Source organism: Pseudophryne corroboree, unplaced genomic scaffold, assembly GCF_028390025.1.
Source record: "Pseudophryne corroboree isolate aPseCor3 unplaced genomic scaffold, aPseCor3.hap2 scaffold_724, whole genome shotgun sequence".
NCBI lineage: Eukaryota > Metazoa > Chordata > Amphibia > Anura > Myobatrachidae > Pseudophryne > Pseudophryne corroboree.
The window spans coordinates 94596-121913 of NW_026970305.1; the positions used below are offsets into that span (position 1 = coordinate 94596).

Below are 27318 nucleotides of genomic sequence, written 5' to 3' on the forward strand. Positions count from 1 at the left end.
CCATCCGGCTCCCTTCCCCTCCTCCCCTGCACCCTTAGCAGCCTGCCCCCACATCTCATTCACCCACCGCCGCAGACTCCTCCCCCACACGGTTATTATAATAAGGCTACCCCCTTCCCTCCCTGCTGTGTGTCCAGCCACCCCCCCCTCACCTGCTGTGTGTCCGGCCTACCCCCCCCCTCACCTGCTGTGTGTCCAGCCCCCCCCCTCACCTGCTGTGTGTCCAGCCCCCCCCCCTCACCTGCTGTGTGTCCAGCCTACCCCCCCCCCTCCCTGCTGTGTGTCCAGCCCCCCCCCCCCTCACCTGCTGTGTGTCTGGCCTACCCCCCCCCTGCTGTGTGTCCTGCCCCCCCCCCTCCCTGCTGTGTGTCCGGCCTACGGCCTACCCCCTCCCTGCTGTTTGTCCGGCCTACCCCCCCCCCTCCCTGCTGTGTGTCCAGACCCCCCCCCTCACCTGCTGTGTGTCCAGCCACCCCCCCCCCTCACCTGCTGTGTGTCCGGCCTACCCCCCCCTCCCTGCTGTTTGTCCGGCCACCCTCCCCTCCCCTGCTGTGTGTCCGGCGGCCTACCCCCCCCCCCTCCCTGCTGTGTGTCCGGCCTACCCCCCCTCACCTGCTGTGTGTCCAGCCCCCCCCCTCACCTGCTGTGTGTCCAGCCCCCCCCCTCCTCCCCTGCTGTGTGTCCGGCCTACCCCCCCCCCCCTCCCTGCTGTTTGTCCGGCCACCCTCCCCTTCCCTGCTGTGTGTCCGGCCACCCTCCCCTCCCCTGCTGTGTGTCCGGCCACCCTCCCCTCCCCTGCTGTGTGTCCGGCCACCCTCCCCTCCCCTGCTGTGTGTCCGGCCACCCTCCCCTCCCCTGCTGTGTGTCCGGCCTACCCCCCCTCCCCTGCTGCGTGTCCAGCCCCCCCCCCCCTCACCTGCTGCGTGTCCAGCCCCCCCCTCACCTGCTGTGTGTCCAGCCCCCCCCCTCACCTGCTGTGTGTCCAGCCCCCCCCCTCACCTGCTGTGTGTCCAGCCCCCCCCCTCACCTGCTGTGTGTCCAGCCCCCCCCCTCACCTGCTGTGTGTCCAGCCCCCCCCCCTCACCTGCTGTGTGTCCAGCCCCCACCTCACCTGCTGTGTGTCCAGCCACCCCCCCTCCCCTGCTGTGTGTCCGGCCTACCCCCCCCCCCCCTGCTTTTTGTCCGGCCACCCTCCCCTCCCCTGCTGTGTGTCCTGCCTACCCCCCCTCCCTGCTGTGTGTCCAGCCACCCCCCCCCCTCACCTGCTGTGTGTCCAGCCCCCCCCCCTCACCTGCTGTGTGTCCAGCCCCCCCCCTCACCTGCTGTGTGTCCAGCCCCCCCCCCCTCACCTGCTGTGTGTCCAGCCCCCCCCCCCCTCACCTGCTGTGTGTCCAGCCCCCCCCTCACCTGCTGTGTGCCCAGCCCCCCCCCCTCACCTGCTGTGTGTCCAGCCCCCCCCTCACCTGCTGTGTGTCCAGCCCCCCCCCTCACCTGCTGTGTGTCCAGCCCCCCCCCCCTCACCTGCTGTGTGTCCAGCCCCCCCCTCACCTGCTGTGTGTCCAGCCACCCCCCCTCCCCTGCTGTGTGTCCGGCCTACCCCCCCCTCCCTGCTTTTTGTCCGGCCACCCTCCCCTCCCCTGCTGTGTGTCCTGCCTACCCCCCCTCCCTGCTGTGTGTCCAGCCACCCCCCCCTCACCTGCTGTGTGTCCAGCCCCCCCCCCCTCACCTGCTGTGTGTCCAGCCCCCCCCCCTCACCTGCTGTGTGTCCAGCCCCCCCCTCACCTGCTGTGTGTCCAGCCCCCCCCTCACCTGCTGTGTGTCCAGCCCCCCCCCTCACCTGCTGTGTGTCCAGCCCCCCCCTCACCTGCTGTGTGTCCAGCCCCCCCCCTCACCTGCTGTGTGTCCAGCCCCCCCCCTCACCTGCTGTGTGTCCAGCCCCCCCCCTCACCTGCTGTGTGTCCAGCCCCCCCCCCTCACCTGCTGTGTGTCCAGCCCCCCCCTCACCTGCTGTGTGTCCAGCCACCCCCCCTCCCCTGCTGTGTGTCCGGCCTACCCCCCCCCCTCCCTGCTTTTTGTCCGGCCACCCTCCCCTCCCCTGCTGTGTGTCCAGCCCCCCCCTCACCTGCTGTGTGTCCAGCCACCCCCCCTCCCCTGCTGTGTGTCCGGCCTACCCCCCCCCCTCCCTGCTTTTTGTCCGGCCACCCTCCCCTCCCCTGCTGTGTGTCCTGCCTACCCCCCCTCCCTGCTGTGTGTCCAGCCACCCCCCCCCCTCACCTGCTGTGTGTCCAGCCCCCCCCCTCACCTGCTGTGTGTCCAGCCCCCCCCTCACCTGCTGTGTGTCCAGCCCCCCCCCTCACCTGCTGTGTGTCCAGCCCCCCCCCTCACCTGCTGTGTGTCCAGCCCCCCCCCTCACCTGCTGTGTGTCCAGCCCCCCCCCCTCACCTGCTGTGTGTCCAGCCCCCCCCTCACCTGCTGTGTGTCCAGCCACCCCCCCTCCCCTGCTGTGTGTCCGGCCTACCCCCCCCCCTCCCTGCTTTTTGTCCGGCCACCCTCCCCTCCCCTGCTGTGTGTCCTGCCTACCCCCCCTCCCTGCTGTGTGTCCAGCCACCCCCCCCCCTCACCTGCTGTGTGTCCGGCCTACCCTCCCCCCCCCTCCCCTGCTGTTTGTCTGGCCACCATCCCCTCCCCTCCCCTGCTGTGTGTTCGGCAACTCCCCCCTCTTCCTGCTGTGTTCGGCCACCCCCTACCCCCTCCCCTCCCTGCTGTGTGTCCGGCCACCCTCCCCTCCCCTGCTGTGTGTCCGGCCACCCTCCCCTCCCCTGCTGTGTGTCCGGCCACCCTCCCCTCCCCTGCTGTGTGTCCGGCCACCCTCCCCTCCCCTGCTGTGTGTCCAGCCCACCCCCCCTCACCTGCTGTGTGTCCAGCCCCCCCCCCTCACCTGCTGTGTGTCCAGCCCCCCCCCTCACCTGCTGTGTGTCCAGCCCCCCCCCTCACCTGCTGTGTGTCCAGCCCCCCCCCCCTCACCTGCTGTGTGTCCAGCCCCCCCCCCTCACCTGCTGTGTGTCCAGCCCCCCCCCTCACCTGCTGTGTGTCCAGCCCCCCCCCCTCACCTGCTGTGTGTCCAGCCCACCCCCCCTCACCTGCTGTGTGTCCAGCCCCCCCCTCACCTGCTGTGTGTCCAGCCCCCCCCCTCACCTGCTGTGTGTCCAGCCCCCCCCTCACCTGCTGTGTGTCCAGCCCCCCCCCCCCCTCACCTGCTGTGTGTCCAGCCCCCCCCCCCACCTGCTGTGTGTCCACCCCCCCCCCTCACCTGCTGTGTGTCCAGCCCCCCCCCCTCACCTGCTGTGTGTCCACCCCCCCCTCCCCTGCTGTGTGTCCGGCCTACCCCCCCCCCCTCCCTGCTTTTTGTCCGGCCACCCTCCCCTCCCCTGCTGTGTGTCCTGCCTACCCCCCCTCCCTGCTGTGTGTCCAGCCACCCCCCCCTCACCTGCTGTGTGTCCAGCCCCCCCCTCACCTGCTGTGTGTCCAGCCCCCCCCCCCCTCACCTGCTGTGTGTCCAGCCCCCCCCCCTCACCTGCTGTGTGTCCAGCCCCCCCCCCTCACCTGCTGTGTGTCCAGCCCCCCCCCTCACCTGCTGTGTGTCCAGCCCCCCCCTCACCTGCTGTGTGTCCAGCCCCCCCCCCTGCTGTGTGTCCAGCCCCCCCCCCCTCACCTGCTGTGTGTCCAGCCCCCCCCCCCTCACCTGCTGTGTGTCCAGCCACCCCCCCTCCCCTGCTGTGTGTCCGGCCTACCCCCCCCCTCCCTGCTTTTTGTCCGGCCACCCTCCCCTCCCCTGCTGTGTGTCCTGCCTACCCCCCCTCCCTGCTGTGTGTCCAGCCACCCCCCCCCTCACCTGCTGTGTGTCCAGCCCCCCCCCTCACCTGCTGTGTGTCCAGCCCCCCCCCTCACCTGCTGTGTGTCCAGCCCCCCCCCCTCACCTGCTGTGTGTCCAGCCCCCCCCCTCACCTGCTGTGCGTCCAGCCCCCCCCCTCACCTGCTGTGTGTCCAGCCCCCCCCCCCCCTCACCTGCTGTGTGTCCAGCCCCCCCTCACCTGCTGTGTGTCCAGCCACCCCCCCTCCCCTGCTGTGTGTCCGGCCTACCCCCCCCCCTTCCCTGCTTTTTGTCCGGCCACCCTCCCCTCCCCTGCTGTGTGTCCTGCCTACCCCCCCTCCCTGCTGTGTGTCCAGCCACCCCCCCCCTCACCTGCTGTGTGTCCGGCCTACATATATCGAATGGATTTTGCCAATTTTGGCTGTAACTTTGCATCATCGTAATCGACACTGGAGTCAGAATCCGTGTCTGTATCTGTGTCAACAATCTGGGATAGTGGCTCTGCTTCTGGCTGACAGGACACCATTAGCTCCTGAGGGTGCTGATCGCTGGGTACGCCTAGATGCCCACTCCCGTAGCCTGCCATCACCCCCTTACAGAGCCAGAAGTCAGAAGACAGGCGAGTAGCAGAAGAACAGAAGACTTCTTCTCCAGTGACGGCATTCTGAGGTACCACGCAGCGAGCGGAATGCTGTGCGCCATGCTTCCACACAAACACAGGCACTGCAGGGTGCAGGGCATGTGGGTGGGGGGGGGGGGGCACCCTGGGCAGCATAAATTCCTCACAAAAGGCTGGCAAAAGTGGACATTAGTGCCTGGGCACTGTCCTTACCCCGCCAGCGTAATTAATTATTTGTTTCTGAGCGGGACAGAAGCGTGCCATTACAGCGGCGGGGCTTCTTCCTCACCTCACCAGCACATCTATAGAGCGTTACAAGTCTATCACTATAGAGTTTATTATTTCCCAGACTGTGTACTTTTGGCGCTGGGTTGTGAGCTGAAAAATCCTCTCTGTCCCTCTGACAGATTTACTGTAGGTCTATCCCCGATAAGCCGATGTGTCTGTGGGTACTTGGTACATGTGTGTCAACATGTCGGTGGCTGAATGTTTTTCCCAAGAGGAAACTATATTAGGAATGCAGACATATGATGGTGGCCCTGTTGGCACCACCAATAACTGACTGGGTGAAAGTTTCAATAATATCAGAGTGAGGTTGGATAAATCTGTGTCCCAGACACAGACGTAGAGAATAGATGTGATGTTCATGGCTATGCTTCTTTTCCCTCAGGCCCGCAAAAATGTTACTACACACTGATACTGACTCGGACACTGATTCCTATGTCGACCATAATATTTCCTGATTAGATCCAATATTGGCAAGGAGCATTCAGTACATGATTGTGGATATTAAGGACATATTAACATCACTGAGGACCCTGCTGTTCCTGACAAAGGGGTCTATATGTATGTATATATAGATATATAATGAAAGCTGATGTAACGTTCCTCCATCTCTGTTTGAGAAAGTCTGGGCCAGCTCGACAAGATGGTTTCAAATCCCCAAAAGGTTTCCGATTGTTTATTAATTTCCTGCTGCGGACAGAATAAAGTGGGAGTCACCCCCTGTTCTGCACGGGGCCCTGTCACAAATCCAGCGGATCATATGCAGGAAGCTACATTATTTCTAGTTATGTAACCATGGGTACATTACTTAGACCTGCCATTACATGCGCATGGGTGAGTAGTAGTATTCAAGAATTGGTCGAATACCTTGTCTTCCGATATAGATATCTTGGAGAGATGGGATACTCCTTACGTTGGATCATATCAAGGACACTGCAGCATACTTACGACTGCAAGGGATATAGGACTCTTGAGTTCACGGGCCAATTTCATGGCAGTCTCGGATAGGAGGGCATTGTGGATTCACCAAGGGAATGCTGATGCTGACTCCAAGAAGAAAGGGAGTCTCTTCCCTTTGAAGGTGAAGCCTTGTTTGGCAACGGCCTAGTTAATTTGATCTCGGCAGCTCCCGCAGGTAAGTCAACCTTCTTGCCCTATGTTCCCTCTCAACGGATAAAGACGCATCATTGTCTAACGCAGTCATTTTGTCCCAATAGATATGCAAGAAGTTAAGATTCCCCTTTCTTTGCAGGTAGAGGAAGGAGAAGAGGGAAGAGGTCTGTAGCCTCTTCAAGATCGCAGGAGCAGAGATCGTCCTCTGCTTCTGCCAAATCCACTGCATGACGCTGGGGCTCTCTTGCAGGAGCCCACACCAGTGGGGGCACGTCTAAAACACTTCAGTCAGTTCTGGATTAATTTGGACATGGACTCGTGGGTTTTACAAATAGTGTCACAAGGGTACAAACTGGGGTTTCAAGACGTTCCCCCTCACCGATTGTTCAAATCGGCCTTAGTCATCAGGGAGAAGGTTTTTATTCAAGCCTCTTCGTGCTCCCGAAGCCGGACGGCTCAGTCAGACCAATCTTAAATTTGAAATCCCTCAATTTCTACCTGAAGAAATTCAATTTCAAGATGGAATCTCTCAGGGTAGGGATCTCCAGTCCGGAGGAAGGAGATTTCATGGTTTTGGTAGACATAAGGATGCCTAATTACATGTTCCCGTTTAGCCACTGCATCAAGCTACCTAAGGTTTGCAATTCAGGATTGTCATTACCAATTTCAGACGTTGCCGTTTGGTCTGTCCACGGCTCCGAGGATTTTCCCCAGGGTGATGGTGGAAATGATGGTTCTCCTTCGCAAGCAAGGAGTCACAATTATGCAGTACTTGGATGATCTCCTGATAAAGGCGAGATCCAGGGACCAGTTGGTGCAAAACATCTACTCTCCCTGACAGTTCTTCAACAACATGGTTGGCTCCTAAACTTGCCAAAATCGCAGTTGGTCCCAATGACGCGGTTGTTGTTTCTGGGAGTCATACTGGACACAGAAGAGGCTTTCTTCCAGTGGAAAGGCTATGGAGTTCCAGAGTCTGGTCAAACAAATTCTGAAACCAGCAAGAGTGTTAATCCATCAATGCATTCTGTTGCTGGGGAAGATGGTTGCGGCCTACGAGGCCATTCAGTTTGGCAGGTTCCATGCCAGAGTGTTCCAGTGGGACCTGTTGGACAAGTGGTCCGGATCCCACCTACACATGCACCGGAGGATAATCCTGTCTTCCAAGACCAGAATCTTACTCCATTGGTGGCTGCACAGTTCTCACCTCCTAGAGGGGCGATGGTTCGGGATCCAGGACTGGATCCTAGGGACCATGGATGCAACCCTCCGAGGCTGGGGAGCAGTCACACAGGGGGAAAACATCCAAGGAAGATGGTCAAGTCAGGAAAGTTTTCTCCACATAAATGTTCTGGAGTTAAGGGCCATTTAATAACTGCAGACACAGTACGCACTGGGACGGGTGCCCAGCATCCTCTACGGACTAAGAGAAAAGGATTTACCGGTAGGTATTAAAATCCTATTTTCTCTAACGTCCTAGAGGATGCTGGGGACTCCGTAAGGACCATGGGGATAGATAGGCTCCGCAGGAGACATGGGTACTTTAAGAAAGACTTTAGTTCTGGGTGTGCACTGGCTCCTCCCTCTATGCCCCTCCTCCAGACCTCAGTTTGATACTGTGCCCAGTGGAGACTGGGTGCTTTTCAGGAGCTCTCCTGAGCTTTCTGACAGAAAGTATTTTGTTAGGTTTTTAATTTTCAGGGAGCACTGCTGGCAACAGACTCCCTCATCGAGGGACTGAGGGGAGAGAAGCAGCCCTACTCTCTGAGTTGCAAGGTCCTGCTTCTTAGGCTACTGGACACCATTAGCTCCAGAGGGATTGGTACGCAGGATCTCACCCTCGCCGTCCGTCCCAGAGCCGCGCCTCCGTCCCCCTTGCAGAGCCGGAAGATAGAAGCCGGGTGAGTATGAGAAGAAAAGAAGACTTCAGAGGCGGCAGAAGACTTCATGATCTTCACTGAAGTAACGCACAGCACTGCAGCTGTGCGCCATTGCTCCCATACACCTCACACACTCCGGTCACTGTAAGGGTGCAGGGCGCAGGGGGGGGGGGGGCACCCTGGGCAGCAATATAAACCTCTTTTTGGCAAAAATATAACACATATACAGCGGGGCACTGTATATATGTATGAGCCCCCGCCAATTTTACAGTTTAAGCGGGACAGAAGCCTGCCGCCGAGGGTGCGGGGCTTCTCCCTCAGCACTCACCAGCGCCATTTTTTCTTCACAGCACCGCTGAGAGGAAGCTCCCCGGACTCTCCCCTGCTTATACCACGGTAGACAAGAGAGTTGAAAAGAGGGGGGGGGGGGCACATAATTTGGCGCAAATTACATGCTGCAGTACTACTGGGCAAACATTAAGTTACTGTGTATTCCTGGGTTATATAGCGCTGGGGTGTGTGCTGGCATACTCTCTCTCTGTCTCTCCAAAGGGCCTTGTGGGGAAACTGTCTTCAGAAAAAGCATTCCCTGTGTGTGTGGTGTGTCGGTACACATGTGTCGACATGTCTGAGGAAGAAGGCTATATTAGAGAGGAGCAGGAGCAAATGAATGTGGTGTCTCCGCCGACAGCTGATTGGATGGATATGTGGAATGTTTTAAATGCTAGTGTAAACTCATTGCACAAAAGATTAGACAAGGCTGAAGCTTTGGGACAGTCAGGGTCTCAACCCATGCCTGATCCTATGTTGCAGGGACTGTCAGGGTCTCATAAGCGCCCACTATCCCAGATTGTTGACACAGATACAGACACGGATTCTGACTCCAGTGTCGATTACGATGATGCAAAGTTACAGCCAAAATTGGCAAAATCCATTCGATATATGATTATGGCAATAAAAGATGTTTTGCACATCAGGGAGGAACCCCCTGTCCCTGACAAGAGGGTACATATGTACAAGGTGAAAAAGCCTGAGGTAACCTTTGAGGGGGTCACACGAGCTGAACGAGTTATGTGAAAAAGCTTGGGAATCTCCAGATAAAAGACTGCAGATTTCCAAAAGGATTCTTATGGCGTATCCTTTCCCATCAATGGATAGGTTACGATGGGAATCCTCCCCTAGGGTGGACAAAGCATTAACACGCTTATCCAAGAAGGTAGCCCTCCCGTCCCAGTATACGGCTACCCTCAAAGAGTCTGCTGACCGCAAACAGGAGATTACCCTGAAGTCCATTTATACACATTCAGGTACCTTACTCAGACCGGCAATTGCGTCGGCCTGGGTGTGTAGTGCTGTAGCGGCATGGACGGATACCTTATCTGTGGGGATGGATACCCTAGATAAGGATACTATTTTATTGACCCTGGGGCATATAAGAGATGCTGTCCTATATATGTGTGTATGCAAACTACAGGTGGTGCTGCAGGGCTCACACCCTTTTACTTGTCTTGTAGAGCAACTCTGGAGCTGTTTCTGGGTCCAGCTGCTGCAAGAAATCAGCTTGAATGCTTCAGGGGCTGGGGCATGGCCAACATGAGCCCACACTGATGGGGGGTGGGGGTGTATAAAGCGATTTAGGGGTCATCCAAGCGCAACCCCACAAAGGCCGCCATGCCCTGCGTGACCCTTTTCTCTTTTCATATGCAGACGAGGGTTGCAGCCAACTATGCCCACTGCTTGGATGACATCACTATATGCAAATCCATCTGCTGCAGGCCTTCCCCCAGGAATGCTTGCAGTAGTTGTTGCATTTGGTTTGTTGTTTGGGGGTGCTTCAGTATTAGGCAGCCTTCTGCCCTCCCACATTCGTCTGAAAATGTGTTCTCCCTGCAGTTGTTGTTCCCAGATGAGAGTTCCCTTGTGCTTCCTCAGTTGAATCTCCTTAACTTGACAGGGGTGTGCCCGAGCAGCCGCCCTCCACAGCCCTATCCCAACACATACTTATCTTGCATATGAGATCTCTTGATCATGAAGATAGTTCTCACAGGGTGAGGTTCATCCATTACATTTTAAAGTAGGAAGGTACAAATTACATATTCAAATTACATATATGTGCTGGATTCAAATGTTTTCCCCCCTTCCTTTCTCAATTGTGCCCATCAGCAGCTATTCTAATGTTGCTGCCAATGGGTGTGACGCATTCATTTCTTCTGTGGGGTACACTGGACTCCACAAGGATTCACATTGTATATGTACACCAGAGTAGGATCTTGATCTGAGGCACCAACAGGCTCAAAGCTTTTGACTGTTCCCAAGATGCTCCTCTATAACCTCGCTTCCATGAACAGGGAGCTCAGTTTGTAGTTGGTGCCTTCAGTAGCAGGCCACTTAACAGGGGGCTGCCTCAGGCAGCCTATTCTTAGCTATTAATTTTGGCAAGAAAAGAAGAACTTTTTTTATAAGAATCTACAAGGGCTGCAGCAGGCTAGGTCTAATAGACCTCTTTACTGCAGCTCCATCACTCCCAGTGGCGCAGTATACTCCCGTGCCCCGGTTGCTGGGTCACTGCAGCGGAGGCTCCGGTTTCTTCCTAAGGTCAGTCACACACACACCGCCCTCCGGGATCACGAGGCCGCTGATGGGGGCGGGCCGTGTGCGCACTGGCGTGGACACTGATTACTGGGCAGCCGCTCCACTAGCCACCAGGGACAATTAAGGAGCACAGCTCTGGGGTTTTTTCTCCTATATTAACCCCATTTTGTACTACCCGCAGTGCATTGTGATAGGTAATAGGGCCTGATTCAGGTTGGATCGCAATCCAACTGCAAAAACTGCTAAGAGCATACGCATCCGCCTGCATTTTCTGCGGCACCCCGCAGATAATGCGATCACCTCTGCCTGTGAATCGGTGAAGGGGGGGGGGAGGGGGGTCAACAACACTCCATTTCCAAGTCGGAGATGGAGCGGTGCGGGGGCACGGTTTCAAAATGGGGTCGGCAACGGAGAAACAGGAGGCGTGGTCAGAGCAGCTGCATGACATCACATGGGCCGGACTCTGCCAGTGGAGCCCCAGCGTCATGAGGTAGATTTTGTAGAGGCCGGGGAGGACTTCTGTTCCTGGGAACTAGCTGTGTTGTGCAGCTTTATTCCTCTGCCCCTACCTCTGGCAAGAAAGGACGCACCTCGCACTTTCTTGTTTCTTTGTGACCGAAAGGACTGCATTTGATAATGCGGAGCTTTCTTATGCTGTGAGGGAACATAAGGTAAAAAATTTGATTTTCCAACTGTAGCTGTGCGTGTTAATGCTTTGTCCATCCTATGGGAGGATTTCCATCGTAACCTATCCGTTGATGGAAAAGGATACGCCATAAGAATCCTTTTGGAAATCTGCAGTCTTTTATCTGGAGATTCCCAAGCTTTTTCACATAACTCGTTCAGCTCGTGTGACCCCCTCAAAGGTTACCTCAGGCTTCTTTCCCTTGTACATATGTTCCCTCTTGTCAGGGACAGGGGGTTCCTCTGTGATGTGCAAAACATCTTTTATTGCCATAATCATATATCGAATGGATTTTGCCAATTTTGGCTGTAACTTTGCATCATCGTAATCGACACTGGAGTCAGAATCCGTGTCGGTATCTGTGTCAACAATCTGGGATAGTGGGCGCTTATGAGACCCTGACAGTCCCTGCAACATAGGATCAGGCATGGGTTGAGTCCCTGACTGTCCCAAAGCTTCAGCCTTGTCTAATCTTTTGTACAATGAGTTTACACTAGCATTTAAAACATTCCACATATCCATCCAATCAGGTGTCAGCGGAGACACCACATTCATTTGCTCCCGCTCCTCTCTAATATAGCCTTCTTCCTCAGACATGTCGACACACGTGTACCGACACACCACACACACAGGGAATACTTTTTCTGAAGATAGTTTCCCCACAAGGCCCTTTGGAGAGACAGAGAGAGAGTATGCCAGCACACTCCCCAGCGCTATATAACCCAGGAATAACACAGTAACTTAATGTTTCACAAAAGGCTGGAAAAAGTGGACATTAGTGCCTGGGCACTGTCCTTACCCCAATAGCGTAATTAATTATTTCTGAGCGGGACAGATACGCGCCATTACAGCGGCGGGGCTTCTTCCTCACCTCACCAGAACATCTTTAGAGCATTACAAGTCTATCACTATAGAGTTTATTATTTCCCAGACTGTGTACTTTTGGCGCTGGATTGTGAGCTGAAAAATCCTCTGTGTCCCTCTGACAGATTTACTGACGGTCTGTCCCCCATAAGCCGGTGTGTCTGTGGGTACTTGGTATATGTGTGTCAACATGTCGGTGGCTGAATGTTTTTCCCAAGAGGAAACTATATTAGGAATGCAGACATATGATGGTGGCCCTGTTGGCACCACCAATAACTGACTGGGTAAATGTTTCAGTAATATCAGAGTAAGGTTGGATAAATCTGTGTCCCAGACACAGACGTAGAGAATAGATGTGATATTCATGGCTATGTTTCTTTTCCCTCAGGCCCCGCTGGGTCGCAAAAATGTTATTTTGCCCAGTTACTACACACTGATACTGACACGGATACTGATACTTATGTCGACCATAATGTTTCCTGATTAGATCCAATATTGGCAAGGAGCATTCAGTACATGATTGTGGATATTAAGGACATATTAAAATCACTGAAGACCCTGCTGTTCCTGACAAAGGGGTCTATATGTATGTATATATAGATATATAATGAAAGCTGATGTAACGTTCCTCCATCTCTGTTTGAGAAAGTCTGGGCCAGCTCGACAAGATGGTTTCAAATCCCCAAAAGGATTCTGGTTGTTTATTCATTTCCCGCCGCGGACAGAATAAAGTGGGAGTCACCCCCTGTTCTGCACGGGGCCCTGTCACAAATCCAGCGGATCGTATGCAGGAAGCTACATTATTTCTAGTTATGTAACCACGGGTACATTACTTAGACCTGCCATTACATGTGCATGGGTGAGTAGTAGTATTCAAGAATTGGTCGAATACCTTGTCATCCGATATAGATACCCTGGAGAGATGGGATACTCCTTACGTTGTATCATATCAAGGACACTGCAGCATACTTACGTGAGACTGCAAGGGATATAGGACTCTTGAGTTCACGGGCCAATTTCATGGCAGTGTCGGATAGGAGGGCATTGTGGATTCACCAAGAGAATGCTGATGCTGACTCCAAGAAGAAAGGGAGTCTCTTCCCTATGAAGGTGAAGCCTTGTTTGGTGACTGCCTAGTTAATTTGATCTCGGCAGCTCCCGCAGGTAAGTCAACCTTCTTGCCCTATGTTCCCTCCCAACGGATGAAGACGCATCATTCTCTGATGCAGTCATTTCGGCCCAATAGATATGCAAAAAGTTAAGATTCCCCTTTCTTTGCAGGTAGAGGAAGGAGAAGAGAGAAGAGGTCTGCATCCTCTTCAAGATCGCAGGAGCAGAGATCATCCTCTGCTTCTGCCAAATCCACTGCATGACGCTGGGGCTCTCTTGCAGGAGCCCGCACCAGTGGGGGCACGTCTAAAACTCTTCAGTCAGTTCTGGATTCATTCGGACATGGACTCGTGTGTTTTACAAATAGTGTCCCAAGGGTACAAACTGGGGTTTCAAGATGTTCCCCCTCACCGATTGTTCAAACATTAAGTTACTGTGCTATTCCTGGGTTATATAGCGCTGGGGTATGTGCTGGCATACTCTCTCTCTGTCTCTCCAAAGGGCCTTGTGGGGAAAATGTCTTCAGTATTGGCAAGGAAAAGCTGTCTTGTACCTTTGCATTTTTCTCCCAAACGAAGGACACTAGAAAGAAAATTTTAAAGCCTCCTGTTAGGCCATCATCTACACGACATAGCCCTGAATTTTCCAATGCGTAGCTCTTTGCAAAAGAGAGATATTGGCAAGGAAAAGCTGTCTTGTACCTTTGCATTTTTCTCCCAAACGAAGGACACTAGAAAGAAAATTTTAAAGCCTCCTGTTAGGCCATCATCTACACGACATAGCCCTGAATTTTCCAATGCGCAGCTCTTTGCAAAAGAGAGATATTGGCAAGGAAAAGCTGTCTTGTACCATTGCATTTTTCTCCCAAACGAAGGACACTAGAAAGAAAATTTTAAAGCCTCCTGTTAGGCCATCATCTACACGACATAGCCCTGAATTTTCCAATGCGCAGCTCTTTGCAAAAGAGAGATATTGGCAAGGAAAAGCTGTCTTGTACCTTTGCATTTTTCTCCCAAACGAAGGACACTAGAAAGAAAATTTTAAAGCCTCCTGTTAGGCCATCATCTACACGACATAGCCCTGAATTTTCCAATGCGCAGCTCTTTGCAAAAGAGAGATATTGGCAAGGAAAAGCTGTCTTGTACCATTGCATTTTTCTCCCAAACGAAGGACACTAGAAAGAAAATTTTAAAGCCTCCTGTTAGGCCATCATCTACACGACATAGCCCTAAATTTTCCAATGCATAGCTCTTTGCAAAAGAGAGATATTGGCAAGGAAAAGCTGTCTTGTACCTTTGCATTTTTCTCCCAAACGAAGGACACTAGAAAGAAAATTTTAAAGCCTCCTGTTAGGCCATCATCTACACGACATAGCCCTGAATTTTCCAATGCGCAGCTCTTTGCAAAAGAGAGATATTGGCAAGGAAAAGCTGTCTTGTACCTTTGCATTTTTCTCCCAAACGAAGGTCACTAGAAAGAAAATTTTAAAGCCTCCTGTTAGGCCATCATCTACACGACATAGCCCTGAATTTTCCAATGCGTAGCTCTTTGCAAAAGAGAGATATTGGCAAGGAAAAGCTGTCTTGTACCTTTGCATTTTTCTCCCAAATGAAGGACACTAGAAAGAAAATTTTAATGCCTCCTGTTAGGCCATCATCTACACGACATAGCCCTGAATTTTCCAATGCGCAGCTCTTTGCAAAAGAGAGATATTGGCAAGGAAAAGCTGTCTTGTACCTTTGCATTTTTCTCCCAAACGAAGGTCACTAGAAAGAAAATTTTAAAGCCTCCTGTTAGGCCATCATCTACACGACATAGCCCTGAATTTTCCAATGCGTAGCTCTTTGCAAAAGAGAGATATTGGCAAGGAAAAGCTGTCTTGTACCTTTGCATTTTTCTCCCAAACGAAGGACACTAGAAAGAAAATTTTAAAGCCTCCTGTTAGGCCATCATCTACACGACATAGCCCTGAATTTTCCAATGCGCAGCTCTTTGCAAAAGAGAGATATTGGCAAGGAAAAGCTGTCTTGTACCTTTGCATTTTTCTCCCAAACGAAGGTCACTAGAAAGAAAATTTTAAAGCCTCCTGTTAGGCCATCATCTACACGACATAGCCCTGAATTTTCCAATGCGTAGCTCTTTGCAAAAGAGAGATATTGGCAAGGAAAAGCTGTCTTGTACCTTTGCATTTTTCTCCCAAACGAAGGACACTAGAAAGAAAATTTTAAAGCCTCCTGTTAGGCCATCATCTACACGACATAGCCCTGAATTTTCCAATACTTGACTGCATAATTTGTGTTTCCCCTGGTCGGCTCTCATATAATTCAGATCTCTTTGTCTCAGGTCTCTCTCCAGCCTAGTTTGCTGTCTGTTTCCACTTCCCTTTTCTTGAGCCGCTCCCTTCTATGCCCTTGCGCACTATCCTGACTTCTCCCGTCTGCTTACTTTGTGCCTTCCAACGCACAATGCGAACTACAGGTAGTGCTGCAGGGCCCACACCCTTTTATTTGCCTTACAGAGCAGCTCTGGAGCTGTTACAGTGCCCAGCTGCTGCAAGAAATCAGCTTGAATGCTTCAGGGGCTGGGGCATAGCCAACATGAGCCCCACACCGAATGAGGGTGCAGGTGTTTAATGCGAACTAGGGGTCATCCAAGCGCCGCAAAAGGCCGCCATGCCCTGCACGCCCCTTTTCTCTTTTCATATGCAGATGAGGGTTGAAGCCAACTTTGACCCACTGCTTGGATGACATCACCATATGCAAATCCATCTGCTGCAGGCCTTCCCCCAGGAATGCTTGTACTAGTTGTTGCATTTGGTTTGTTGTTTGGGGGTGCTTCAGTATTAGGCAGCCTTCTGCCCTCCCATGTTCATCTGAAAATATGTGTTCTCCCTGCAGTTGTTGTCCCCAGATGAGAGTTCCCTTGTGCTGCCTCAGTTGAATCTCCTTTACTTGACAGAGATGTGCCTGAGCAGCGGCCCTCCCCAGCCCTATCCCAAATCATACTTATTTTGCATAGGAGATACCATGGTCATGAAGATTGTTCTCCCAGGGTGAGGTTCATTCATTGCATTCTGGGTATGCTGACCCCTGTGATTTCCCCAAATGTGGGAAACTCGACTGCATTATTTGTGGTAGAGGGGGACTGTGTTTGTGCTTTCCTCTGGTCAGCTCTGGTAAAAGTCAGATTTCTTTGTCTCAGATCTTCCTCTAGCCTTGTTCCTCTTTCAAGAGTTCCCTTGTGCTGCCTCAGTTGGATCTCCTTCACTTGACAGGGGGGTGCCCGAGCAGCGACCCTCCCCAGCTCTAGCCCAACTCCTACTTACCTGCCAGGTGAGATACTATGATCATGAAGGTGCTTCTCCCAGGGCAAGGCTCACCCATTGCACTCTGGGTGTGCTGCTCCTGCAATTTCCCCAAATGTGGGACACTTGACTGCATAATTTGTGTTTCCCCTGGTCGGCTCTCGTATAATTCAGATCTCTTTGTCTCAGGTCTCTCTCCAGCCTAGTTTGCTGTCTGTTTCCACTTCTCTTTTCTTGAGCCGCTCCCTTCTATGCCCTTGCGCACTATCCTGACTTCTCCCGTCTGCTTACTTTGTGCCTTCCAATGCACAATGCAAACTACAGGTAGTGCTGCAGGGCCCACACCCTTTTACTTGCCTTACAGAGCAGCTCTGGAGCTGTTACAGTGCCCAGCTGCTGTAAGAAATCAGCGTGAATGCTTCAGGGGCTGGGGCATAGCCAACATGAGACCCACACCGAAGGAGGGTGGAGATGTTTAATGTGAATTAGGGGTCATCCAAGCGCCACAAAAGGACGCCATGCCCTGCACATCCCTTTTTTCTTTTCATATGCAGACGAGGGTTGAAGCCAACTTTGACCCACTGCTTGGATGACATCACCATATGCAAATCCATCTGCTGTAGGCCTTCCCCCAGGAATGCTTGTACTAGTTGTTGCATTTGGTTTGTTGTTTGGGGGTGCTTCAGTATTAGGCAGCCTTCTGCCCTCCCATGTTCATCTGAAAATATGTGTTCTCCCAGCAGTTGTTGTCCCCAGATGAGAGTTCCCTTGTGCTGCCTCAGTTGAATCTCCTTTACTTGACAGAGATGTGCCTGAGCAGCGGCCCTCCCCAGCTCTATCCCAAATCATACTTATTTTGCATAGGAGATACCATGGTCATGAAGATTGTTCTCCCAGGGTGAGGTTCATTCATTGCATTCTGGGTATGCTGACTCCTATGATTTCCCCAAATGTGGGAAACTCGACTGCATTATTTGTGGTAGTGGGGGACTGTGTTTGTGCTTTCCTCTGGTCAGCTCTGGTAAAAGCCAGATTTCTGTGTCTCAGATCTTCCTCTAGCCTTGTTCTTCTTTCGAGAGTTCTCTTGTGCTGCCTCAGTTGGATCTCCTTCACTTGACAGGGGGGTGCCCGAGCAGCGACCCTCCTCAGCTCTTGCCCAACTCCTACTTACCTGCCAGGTGAGATACTATGATCATGAAGGTGCTTCTCCCAGGGCAAGGCTCACCCATTGCACTCTGTGTGTGCTGCTCCAGCTATTTCCCCAAATGTGGGAAACTCGACTGCATAATTTGTGTTTCCCCTGGTCGGCTCTCGTATAATTCAGATCTCTTTGTCTCAGGTCTCTCTCCAGCCTAGTTTGCTGTTTGTTTCCACTTCTCTTTTCTTGAGCCGCTCCCTTCTATGCCCTTGCGCACTATCCTGACTTCTCCCGTCTGCTTACTTTGTGCCTTCCAACGCACAATGCGAACTACAGGTAGTGCTGCAGGGCCCACACCCTTTTAGTTGCCTTACAGAGCAGCTCTGGAGCTGTTACAGTGCCCAGCTGCTGCAAGAAATCAGCTTGAATGTTCTTCGTTGATTGATGGAAGAAACATCTTACAAAAACTCTCCAGATTATTGACTTTTTAAAGTTTTTCTAGGAAACGTTCTAGATGAATGCTTATTAGCGTTTGTCAGAATGTACGTTTGCAAAGTGTCTCTGTGGCGCAATCAGTTAGCGTGCTTGGTTATTATCCAAAAGGTTGGTGGTTCAATCCCACCCAGGGACGTAATTTACCTTGTTATCAGATTTTGGTGATCTTTAAGTAGACAAGTCAAAATTTCAAACCCCCTCTTGTGGTGTAGGGTACCTGGCCTTCTCTGATGTAATCAGAGTTAGATTTGATTAAGTGATTTTATAAAAAAAACAGCTAGGAAGCACAATTTAGCAGTGGGTTGCAGAGAAAAAGAAATATGCTGGCAAAAAATCCAATTGAGTGATTAAACAGCTCTTCATTTTCTGGCTTTATTTTTATGCTAACAAATTTGTTCTCTGAAAAGTGTCCACAAAGCCAAGTATCTGATTAACACCTTTGTAGGGATGGTTTTTCACCTATTACTAAATTAAACTTGCTTCATTGGAAAGGCAGCAAGATGCATCGTCATTTCAATATCTACTGAAATAATACAGGTTGACACCAGGAAACATTAACGCCACTGCATCCTTGCTGCTTTCTCATGTGGAAGTCTGTTTAATGTGAAAACAAGGTGATATCTAATTAGCACACAGGTAAGGAATTAAGAAAATCTTTATTTAAGGGTGAAGATGTTTCTAACAAAATCGTTGCCCCAATGCATCATTGAAATTCAAGCTGGAAAGATGATTTTAATATATCACTTGTACATTTTGTATTGCTCTTCTGGTGACAATGTAGTTTGTTTTTGTCAATTACCATTTTAATAATAGGGTAAAGAAAATTAAGTGGATTTTTGAAAGAAAACAATACTGTCAATATACTATTAAACAAATTAAAATGGTAAAAGTTATTGTACTTTAAGTAAAAATAAAAGAGCCAAAATATCAATCCCAATTTTGGATTACTTTAATTAAAAAAAAATGCATATAGCAGAGGATAGTTTCAATCTGCCTACCTCTGGGTTATCGGCCCAGCATGCTTCCATTGCAGTACTCTGCTGCACATGTAAGTGCAAGAGATCCTGAAGCACTCACTCATCGTGGGAAAGTACCAATGTGTTTCTTCGTTGGTTGATGGAAGAAACATCTTACAAAAACTCTCCAGATTATTGACTTTTTAAAGTTTTTCTAGGAAACGTTCTAGATGAATGCTTATTAGCCTTTGTCAGTATGTACTTTTTGCAAAGTGTCTCAGTGGCGCAATCGGTTAGTGTGTTCGGCTATTAACCAAAAGGTTGGTGGTTCAATCCCACCCAGGGATGTAATTGACCTTGTGATCAGATTTTGGTGATATTTAAGTAGACAAGTCAAAATTTCAAACCCCCTGTTATGGTGTGGGTACCTGGCCTTCCCTGATGTAATCAGAGTTAGATTTGATTCAGTGATTTTATAAAAACAGCTAGGAAGCACAATTTAGCAGTAGGTTGCAGAGAAAAAAAATATGCTGGCAAAAAAATCCAATTGAGTGATTAAACAGCTCTTCATTTTCTGGTTTATTTTTATGATAACAAATTTGTTCTCTGAAAAGTGTCCACAAAGCCAAGTCTCTGATTAACACCTTTGTAGGGATGGTTTTTCACCTATTACTAAATTAAACTTGCTTCATTGGAAAGGCAGCAAGATGCATCCTCATTTCAATGTCTACTGAAATAATACAGGTTGACACCAGGAAACATTAACGCCACTGCATCCTTGCTGCTTTCTCATGTGGAAGTCTGTTTAATGTGAAAACAAGGTGATATCTAATTAGCACACAGGTAAGGAATTAAGAAAATCTTTATTTAAGGGTGAAGATGTTTCTCACAAAATCGTTGCCCCAATGCATCATTGAAATTCAAGCTGGAAAGATGATTTTAATATATCACTTGTACATTTTGTATTGCTCTTCTGGTGACAATGTAGTTTGTTTTTGTCAATTACCATTTTAATAATAGGGTAAAGAAAATTAAGTGGATTTTTGAAAGAAAACAATACTGTCAATATACTATCAAAACAAATTAAAATGGTAAAAGTTATTGTACTTTAAGTAAAAATAAAAGAGCCAAAATATCAATCCCAGTTTTGGATTACTTTAATTAACAAAAAAAATGCATATAGCAAAGGATAGTTTCAATCTGCCTACCTCTGGGTTATGGGCCCAGCATGCTTCCATTGCAGTACTCTGCTGCACATGTAAGTGCAAAAGATCCTGAAGCACTCACTCATCATGGGAAAGTACCAATGTGTTTCTTCATTGGTTGATGGAAGAAACATCTTACAAAAACTCTCCAGATTATTGACTTTTTAAAGTTTTTCTAGGAAACGTTCTAGATGAATGCTTATTAGATTTTGTCAGTATGTACTTTTGCAAAGTGTCTCTGTGGCGCAATTGGTTAGTGTGTAAGGCTATTAACCAAAAGGTTGGTGGTTCAATCCCACCCAGGGACGTAATTGACCTTGTGTTCAGATTTTGGTGATCTTTAAGTAGACAAGTCAAAATTTCAAACCCCCTCTTATTGTGTAGGGTACCTGGCCTTCTCTGATGTAATCAGAGTTAGATTTGATTCAGTGATTTTATAAAAAACAGCTAGGAAGCACAATTTAGCAGTAGGTTGCAGAGAAAAAAAATATGCTGGCAAAAAAATCCAATTGAGTGATTAAACAGCTCTTCATTTTCTGGTTTATTTTTATGATAACAAATTTGTTCTCTGAAAAGTGTCCACAAAGCCAAGTCTCTGATTAACACCTTTGTAGGGATGGTTTTTCACCTATTACTAAATTAAACTTGCTTCATTGGAAAGGCAGCAAGATGCATCCTCATTTCAATGTCTACTGAAATAATACAGGTTGACACCAGGAAACATTAACGCCACTGCATCCTTGCTGCTTTCTCATGTGGAAGTCTGTTTAATGTGAAAACAAGGTGATATCTAATTAGCACACAGGTAAGGAATTAAGAAAATCTTTATTTAAGGGTGAAGATGTTTCTCACAAAATCGTTGCCCAAATGCATCATTGAAATTCAAGCTGGAAAGATGATTTTAATATATCACTTGTACATTTTGTATTGCTCTTCTGGTGACAATGTAGTTTGTTTTTGTCAATTACCATTTTAATAATAGGGTAAAGAAAATTAAGTGGATTTTTGAAAGAAAACAATACTGTCAATATACTATTAAAACAAATTAAAATGGTAAAAGTTATTGTACTTTAAGTAAAAATAAAAGAGCCAAAATATCAATCCCAATTTTGGATTACTTTAATTAAAAAAAATGCATATAGCAGAGGATAGTTTCAATCTGCCTACCTCTGGGTTATCGGCCCAGCATGCTTCCATTGCAGTACTCTGCTGCACATGTAAGTGCAAGAGATCCTGAAGCACTCACTCATCGTGGGAAAGTACCAATGTGTTTCTTCGTTGGTTGATGGAAGAAACATCTTACAAAAACTCTCCAGATTATTGACTTTTTAAAGTTTTTCTAGGAAACGTTCTAGATGAATGCTTATTAGCCTTTGTCAGTATGTACTTTTTGCAAAGTGTCTCAGTGGCGCAATCGGTTAGTGTGTTCGGCTATTAACCAAAAGGTTGGTGGTTCAATCCCACCCAGGGATGTAATTGACCTTGTGATCAGATTTTGGTGATATTTAAGTAGACAAGTCAAAATTTCAAACCCCCTGTTATGGTGTGGGTACCTGGCCTTCCCTGATGTAATCAGAGTTAGATTTGATTCAGTGATTTTATAAAAACAGCTAGGAAGCACAATTTAGCAGTAGGTTGCAGAGAAAAAAAATATGCTGGCAGAAAAATCCAATTGAGTGAATAAACAGCTCTTCATTTTCTGGCTTTATTTTTATGCTAACAAATTTGTTCTCTGAAAAGTGTCCACAAAGCCAAGTCTCTGATTAACACCTTTGTAAGGATGGTTTTTCACCTATTACTAAATTAAACTTGCTTCATTGGAAAGGCAGCAAGATGCATCCTCATTTCAATGTCTACTGAAATAATACAGGTTGACACCAGGAAACATTAACGCCACTGCATCCTTGCTGCTTTCTCATGTGGAAGTCTGTTTAATGTGAAAACAAGGTGATATCTAATTAGCACACAGGTAAGGAATTAAGAAAATCTTTATTTAAGGGTGAAGATGTTTCTCACAAAATCGTTGCCCCAATGCATCATTGAAATTCAACCTGGAAAGATGATTTTAATATATCACTTGTACATTTTGTATTGCTCTTCTGGTGACAATGTAGTTTGTTTTTGTCAATTACCATTTTAATAATTGGGTAAAGAAAATTAAGTGGATTTTTGAAAGAAAACAATACTGTCAATATACTATTAAAACAAATTAAAATGGTAAAAGTTATTGTACTTTAAGTAAAAATAAAAGAGCAAAAATATCCATCCCAGTTTTGGATTACTTTAATTAACAAAAAAAATGCATATAACAAAGGATAGTTTCAATCTGCCTACCTCTGGGTTATGGGCCCAGCATGCTTCCATTGGAGTACTCTGCTGCACATGTAAGTGCAAGAGATCCTGAAGCACTCACTCATCATGGGAAAGTACCAATGTGTTTCTTTGTTGGTTGATGGAAGAAACATCTTTCAAAAACTCTCCAGATTATTGACTTTTTAAAGTTTTTCTAGGATATGTTCTAGATGAATGCTTATTAGCCTTTGTCAGTATGTACTTTTTGCAAAGTGTCTCTGTGGCGCAATTGGTTAGTGTGTACGGCTATTAACCAAAAGGTTGGTGGTTACATCCTACCCAGGGACGTAATTGACCTTGTGATCAGATTTTGGTGATATTTAAGTAGACAAGTCAAAAATTCAAACCCCCTCTTATTGTGTAGGGTACCTAGCCTTCTCTGATGTAATCAGAGTTAGATTTGATTCAGTGATTTTATAAAAACAGCTAGGAAGCACAATTTAGCAGTGGGTTGCAGAGAAAAAGAAATATGCTGGCAAAAAAATCCAATTGAGTGATTAAACAGCTCTTCATTTCTGGCTTTATTTTTATGCTAACAAATTTGTTCTCTGAAAAGTGTCCACAAAGCCAAGTCTCTGATTAACACCTTTGTAGGGATGGTTTTTCACCTATTACTAAATTAAACTTGCTTCATTGGAAAGGCAGCAAGATGCATCCTCATTTCAATGTCTACTGAAATAATACAGGTTGACACCAGGAAACATTAACGCCACTGCATCCTTGCTGCTTTCTCATGTTGAAGTCTGTTTAATGTGAAAACAAGGTGATATCTAATTAGCACACAGGTAAGGAATTAAGAAAATCTTTATTTAAGGGTGAAGATGTTTCTCACAAAATCGTTGCCCCAATGCATCATTGAAATTCAAGCTGGAAAGATGATTTTAATATATCACTTGTACATTTTGTATTGCTCTTCTGGTGACAATGTAGTTTGTTTTTGTCAATTACCATTTTAATAATAGGGTAAAGAAAATTAAGTGGATTTTTGAAAGAAAACAATACTGTCAATATACTATTAAAACAAATTAAAATGGTAAAAGTTATTGTACTTTAAGTAAAAATAAAAGAGCAAAAATATCAATCCCAGTTTTGAATTACTTTAATTAACAAAAAAAATGCATATAGCAAAGGATAATTTCAATCTGCCTACCTCTGGGTTATGGGCCCAGCATGCTTCCATTGCAGTACTCTGCTGCACATGTAAGTGCAAGAGATCCTGAAGCACTCACTCATCATGGGAAAGTACCAATGTGTTTCTTCGTTGGTTGATGGAAGAAACATCTTACAAAAACTCTCCAGATTATTGACTTTTTAAAGTTTTTCTAGGAAACGTTCTAGATGAATGTATTAGCCTTTGTCAGTATGTACTTTTGCAAAGTGTCTCTGTGGCGCAATTGGTTAGTGTGTAAGGCTATTAACAAAAGGTTGGTGGTTCAATCCCACCCAGGAATGTAATTGACCTTGTGGTCAGATTTTGGTGATATTTAAGTAGACAAGTCAAAATTTCAAACCCCCTCTTATTGTGTAGGGTACCTGGCCTTCTCTGATGTAATCAGAGTTAGATTTGATTCAGTGATTTTATAAAAAAACAGCTAGGAAGCACAATTTAGCAGTAGGTTGCAGAGAAAAAAAATATGCTGGCAAAAAAATCCAATTGAGTGATTAAACAGCTCTTCATTTTCTGGTTTATTTTTATGATAACAAATTTGTTCTCTGAAAAGTGTCCACAAAGCCAAGTCTCTGATTAACACCTTTGTAGGGATGGTTTTTCACCTATTACTAAATTAAACTTGCTTCATTGGAAAGGCAGCAAGATGCATCCTCATTTCAATGTCTACTGAAATAATACAGGTTGACACCAGGAAACATTAACGCCACTGCATCCTTGCTGCTTTCTCATGTGGAAGTCTGTTTAATGTGAAAACAAGGTGATATCTAATTAGCACACAGGTAAGGAATTAAGAAAATCTTTATTTAAGGGTGAAGATGTTTCTCACAAAATCGTTGCCCAAATGCATCATTGAAATTCAAGCTGGAAAGATGATTTTAATATATCACTTGTACATTTTGTATTGCTCTTCTGGTGACAATGTAGTTTGTTTTTGTCAATTACCATTTTAATAATAGGGTAAAGAAAATTAAGTGGATTTTTGAAAGAAAACAATACTGTCAATATACTATTAAAACAAATTAAAATGGTAAAAGTTATTGTACTTTAAGTAAAAATAAAAGAGCCAAAATATCAATCCCAATTTTGGATTACTTTAATAAAAAAAAAATGCATATAGCAGAGGATAGTTTCAATCTGCCTACCTCTGGGTTATCGGCCCAGCATGCTTCCATTGCAGTACTCTGCTGCACATGTAAGTGCAAGAGATCCTGAAGCACTCACTCATCGTGGGAAAGTACCAATGTGTTTCTTCGTTGGTTGATGGAAGAAACATCTTACAAAAACTCTCCAGATTATTGACTTTTTAAAGTTTTTCTAGGAAACGTTCTAGATGAATGCTTATTAGCCTTTGTCAGTATGTACTTTTTGCAAAGTGTCTCAGTGGCGCAATCGGTTAGTGTGTTCGGCTATTAACCAAAAGGTTGGTGGTTCAATCCCACCCAGGAATGTAATTGACCTTGTGATCAGATTTTGGTGATATTTAAGTAGACAAGTCAAAATTTCAAACCCCCTGTTATGGTGTGGGTACCTGGCCTTCCCTGATGTAATCAGAGTTAGATTTGATTCAGTGATTTTATAAAAACAGCTAGGAAGCACAATTTAGCAGTAGGTTGCAGAGAAAAAAAAATATGCTGGCAGAAAAATCCAATTGAGTGAATAAACAGCTCTTCATTTTCTGGCTTTATTTTTATGCTAACAAATTTGTTCTCTGAAAAGTGTCCACAAAGCCAAGTCTCTGATTAACACCTTTGTAAGGATGGTTTTTCACCTATTACTAAATTAAACTTGCTTCATTGGAAAGGCAGCAAGATGCATCCTCATTTCAATGTCTACTGAAATAATACAGGTTGACACCAGGAAACATTAACGCCACTGCATCCTTGCTGCTTTCTCATGTGGAAGTCTGTTTAATGTGAAAACAAGGTGATATCTAATTAGCACACAGGTAAGGAATTAAGAAAATCTTTATTTAAGGGTGAAGATGTTTCTCACAAAATCGTTGCCCCAATGCATCATTGAAATTCAAGCTGGAAAGATGATTTTAATATATCACTTGTACATTTTGTATTGCTCTTCTGGTGACAATGTAGTTTGTTTTTGTCAATTACCATTTTAATAATAGGGTAAAGAAAATTAAGTGGATTTTTGAAAGAAAACAATACTGTCAATATACTATTAAAACAAATTAAAATGGTAAAAGTTATTGTACTTTAAGTAAAAATAAAAGAGCAAAAATATCAATCCCAGTTTTGAATTACTTTAATTAACAAAAAAAATGCATATAGCAAAGGATAATTTCAATCTGCCTACCTCTGGGTTATGGGCCCAGCATGCTTCCATTGCAGTACTCTGCTGCACATGTAAGTGCAAGAGATCCTGAAGCACTCACTCATCATGGGAAAGTACCAATGTGTTTCTTCGTTGGTTGATGGAAGAAACATCTTACAAAAACTCTCCAGATTATTGACTTTTTAAAGTTTTTCTAGGAAACGTTCTAGATGAATGTATTAGCCTTTGTCAGTATGTACTTTTGCAAAGTGTCTCTGTGGCGCAATTGGTTAGTGTGTAAGGCTATTAACAAAAGGTTGGTGGTTCAATCCCACCCAGGAATGTAATTGACCTTGTGATCAGATTTTGGTGATATTTAAGTAGACAAGTCAAAATTTCAAACCCCCTCTTATTGTGTAGGGTACCTGGCCTTCTCTGATGTAATCAGAGTTAGATTTGATTCAGTGATTTTATAAAAAACAGCTAGGAAGCACAATTTAGCAGTGGGTTGCAGATAAAAAAAATATGCTGGCAAAAAAATCCAATTGAGTGATTAAACAGCTCTTCATTTTCTGGCTTTATTTTTATGCTAACAAATTTGTTCTCTGAAAAGTGTCCACAAAGCCAAGTCTCTGATTAACACCTTTGTAGGGATGGTTTTTCACCTATTACTAAATTAAACTTGCTTCATTGGAAAGGCAGCAAGATGCATCCTCATTTCAATGTCTACTGAAATAATACAGGTTGACACCAGGAAACATTAACGCCACTGCATCCTTGCTGCTTTCTCATGTGGAAGTCTGTTTAATGTGAAAACAAGGTGATATCTAATTAGCACACAGGTAAGGAATTAAGAAAATCTTTATTTAAGGGTGAAGATGTTTCTCACAAAATCGTTGCCCCAATGCATCATTGAAATTCAAGCTGGAAAGATGATTTTAATATATCACTTGTACATTTTGTATTGCTCTTCTGGTGACAATGTAGTTTGTTTTTGTCAATTACCATTTTAATAATAGGGTAAAGAAAATTAAGTGGATTTTTGAAAGAAAACAATACTGTCAATATACTATCAAAACAAATTAAAATGGTAAAAGTTATTGTACTTTAAGTAAAAATAAAAGAGCCAAAATATTAATCCCAGTTTTGGATTACTTTAATTAACAAAAAAAATGCATATAGCAAAGGATAGTTTCAATCTGCCTACCTCTGGGTTATGGGCCCAGCATGCTTCCATTGCAGTACTCTGCTGCACATGTAAGTGCAAGAGATCCTGAAGCACTCACTCATCATGGGAAAGTACCAATGTGTTTCTTCATTGGTTGATGGAAGAAACATCTTACAAAAACTCTCCAGATTATTGACTTTTTAAAGTTTTTCTAGGAAACGTTCTAGATGAATGCTTATTAG

At 46.8% G+C, this 27318-nt stretch overlaps 4 non-coding genes across 4 annotated transcripts; all 4 read left to right on the forward strand.

The window, feature by feature from the left end:
- The first annotated feature begins 16020 nt into the window (after positions 1-16020).
- Positions 16021-16184, forward strand: LOC135040019 (U1 spliceosomal RNA). Its single transcript, XR_010233981.1, has one exon. It is a non-coding gene; the product is annotated as a U1 spliceosomal RNA (small nuclear RNA).
- Positions 16185-16336: 152 nt separating this feature from the next.
- Positions 16337-16499, forward strand: LOC135040036 (U1 spliceosomal RNA). Its single transcript, XR_010233997.1, has one exon. It is a non-coding gene; the product is annotated as a U1 spliceosomal RNA (small nuclear RNA).
- A 671-nt stretch (positions 16500-17170) lies between these two features.
- Positions 17171-17334, forward strand: LOC135040026 (U1 spliceosomal RNA). Its single transcript, XR_010233987.1, has one exon. It is a non-coding gene; the product is annotated as a U1 spliceosomal RNA (small nuclear RNA).
- Positions 17335-17486: 152 nt separating this feature from the next.
- LOC135040045 (U1 spliceosomal RNA) lies at positions 17487-17649 on the forward strand. The gene has a single exon (XR_010234005.1). It is a non-coding gene; the product is annotated as a U1 spliceosomal RNA (small nuclear RNA).
- The last annotated feature ends 9669 nt before the right edge of the window (positions 17650-27318 follow it).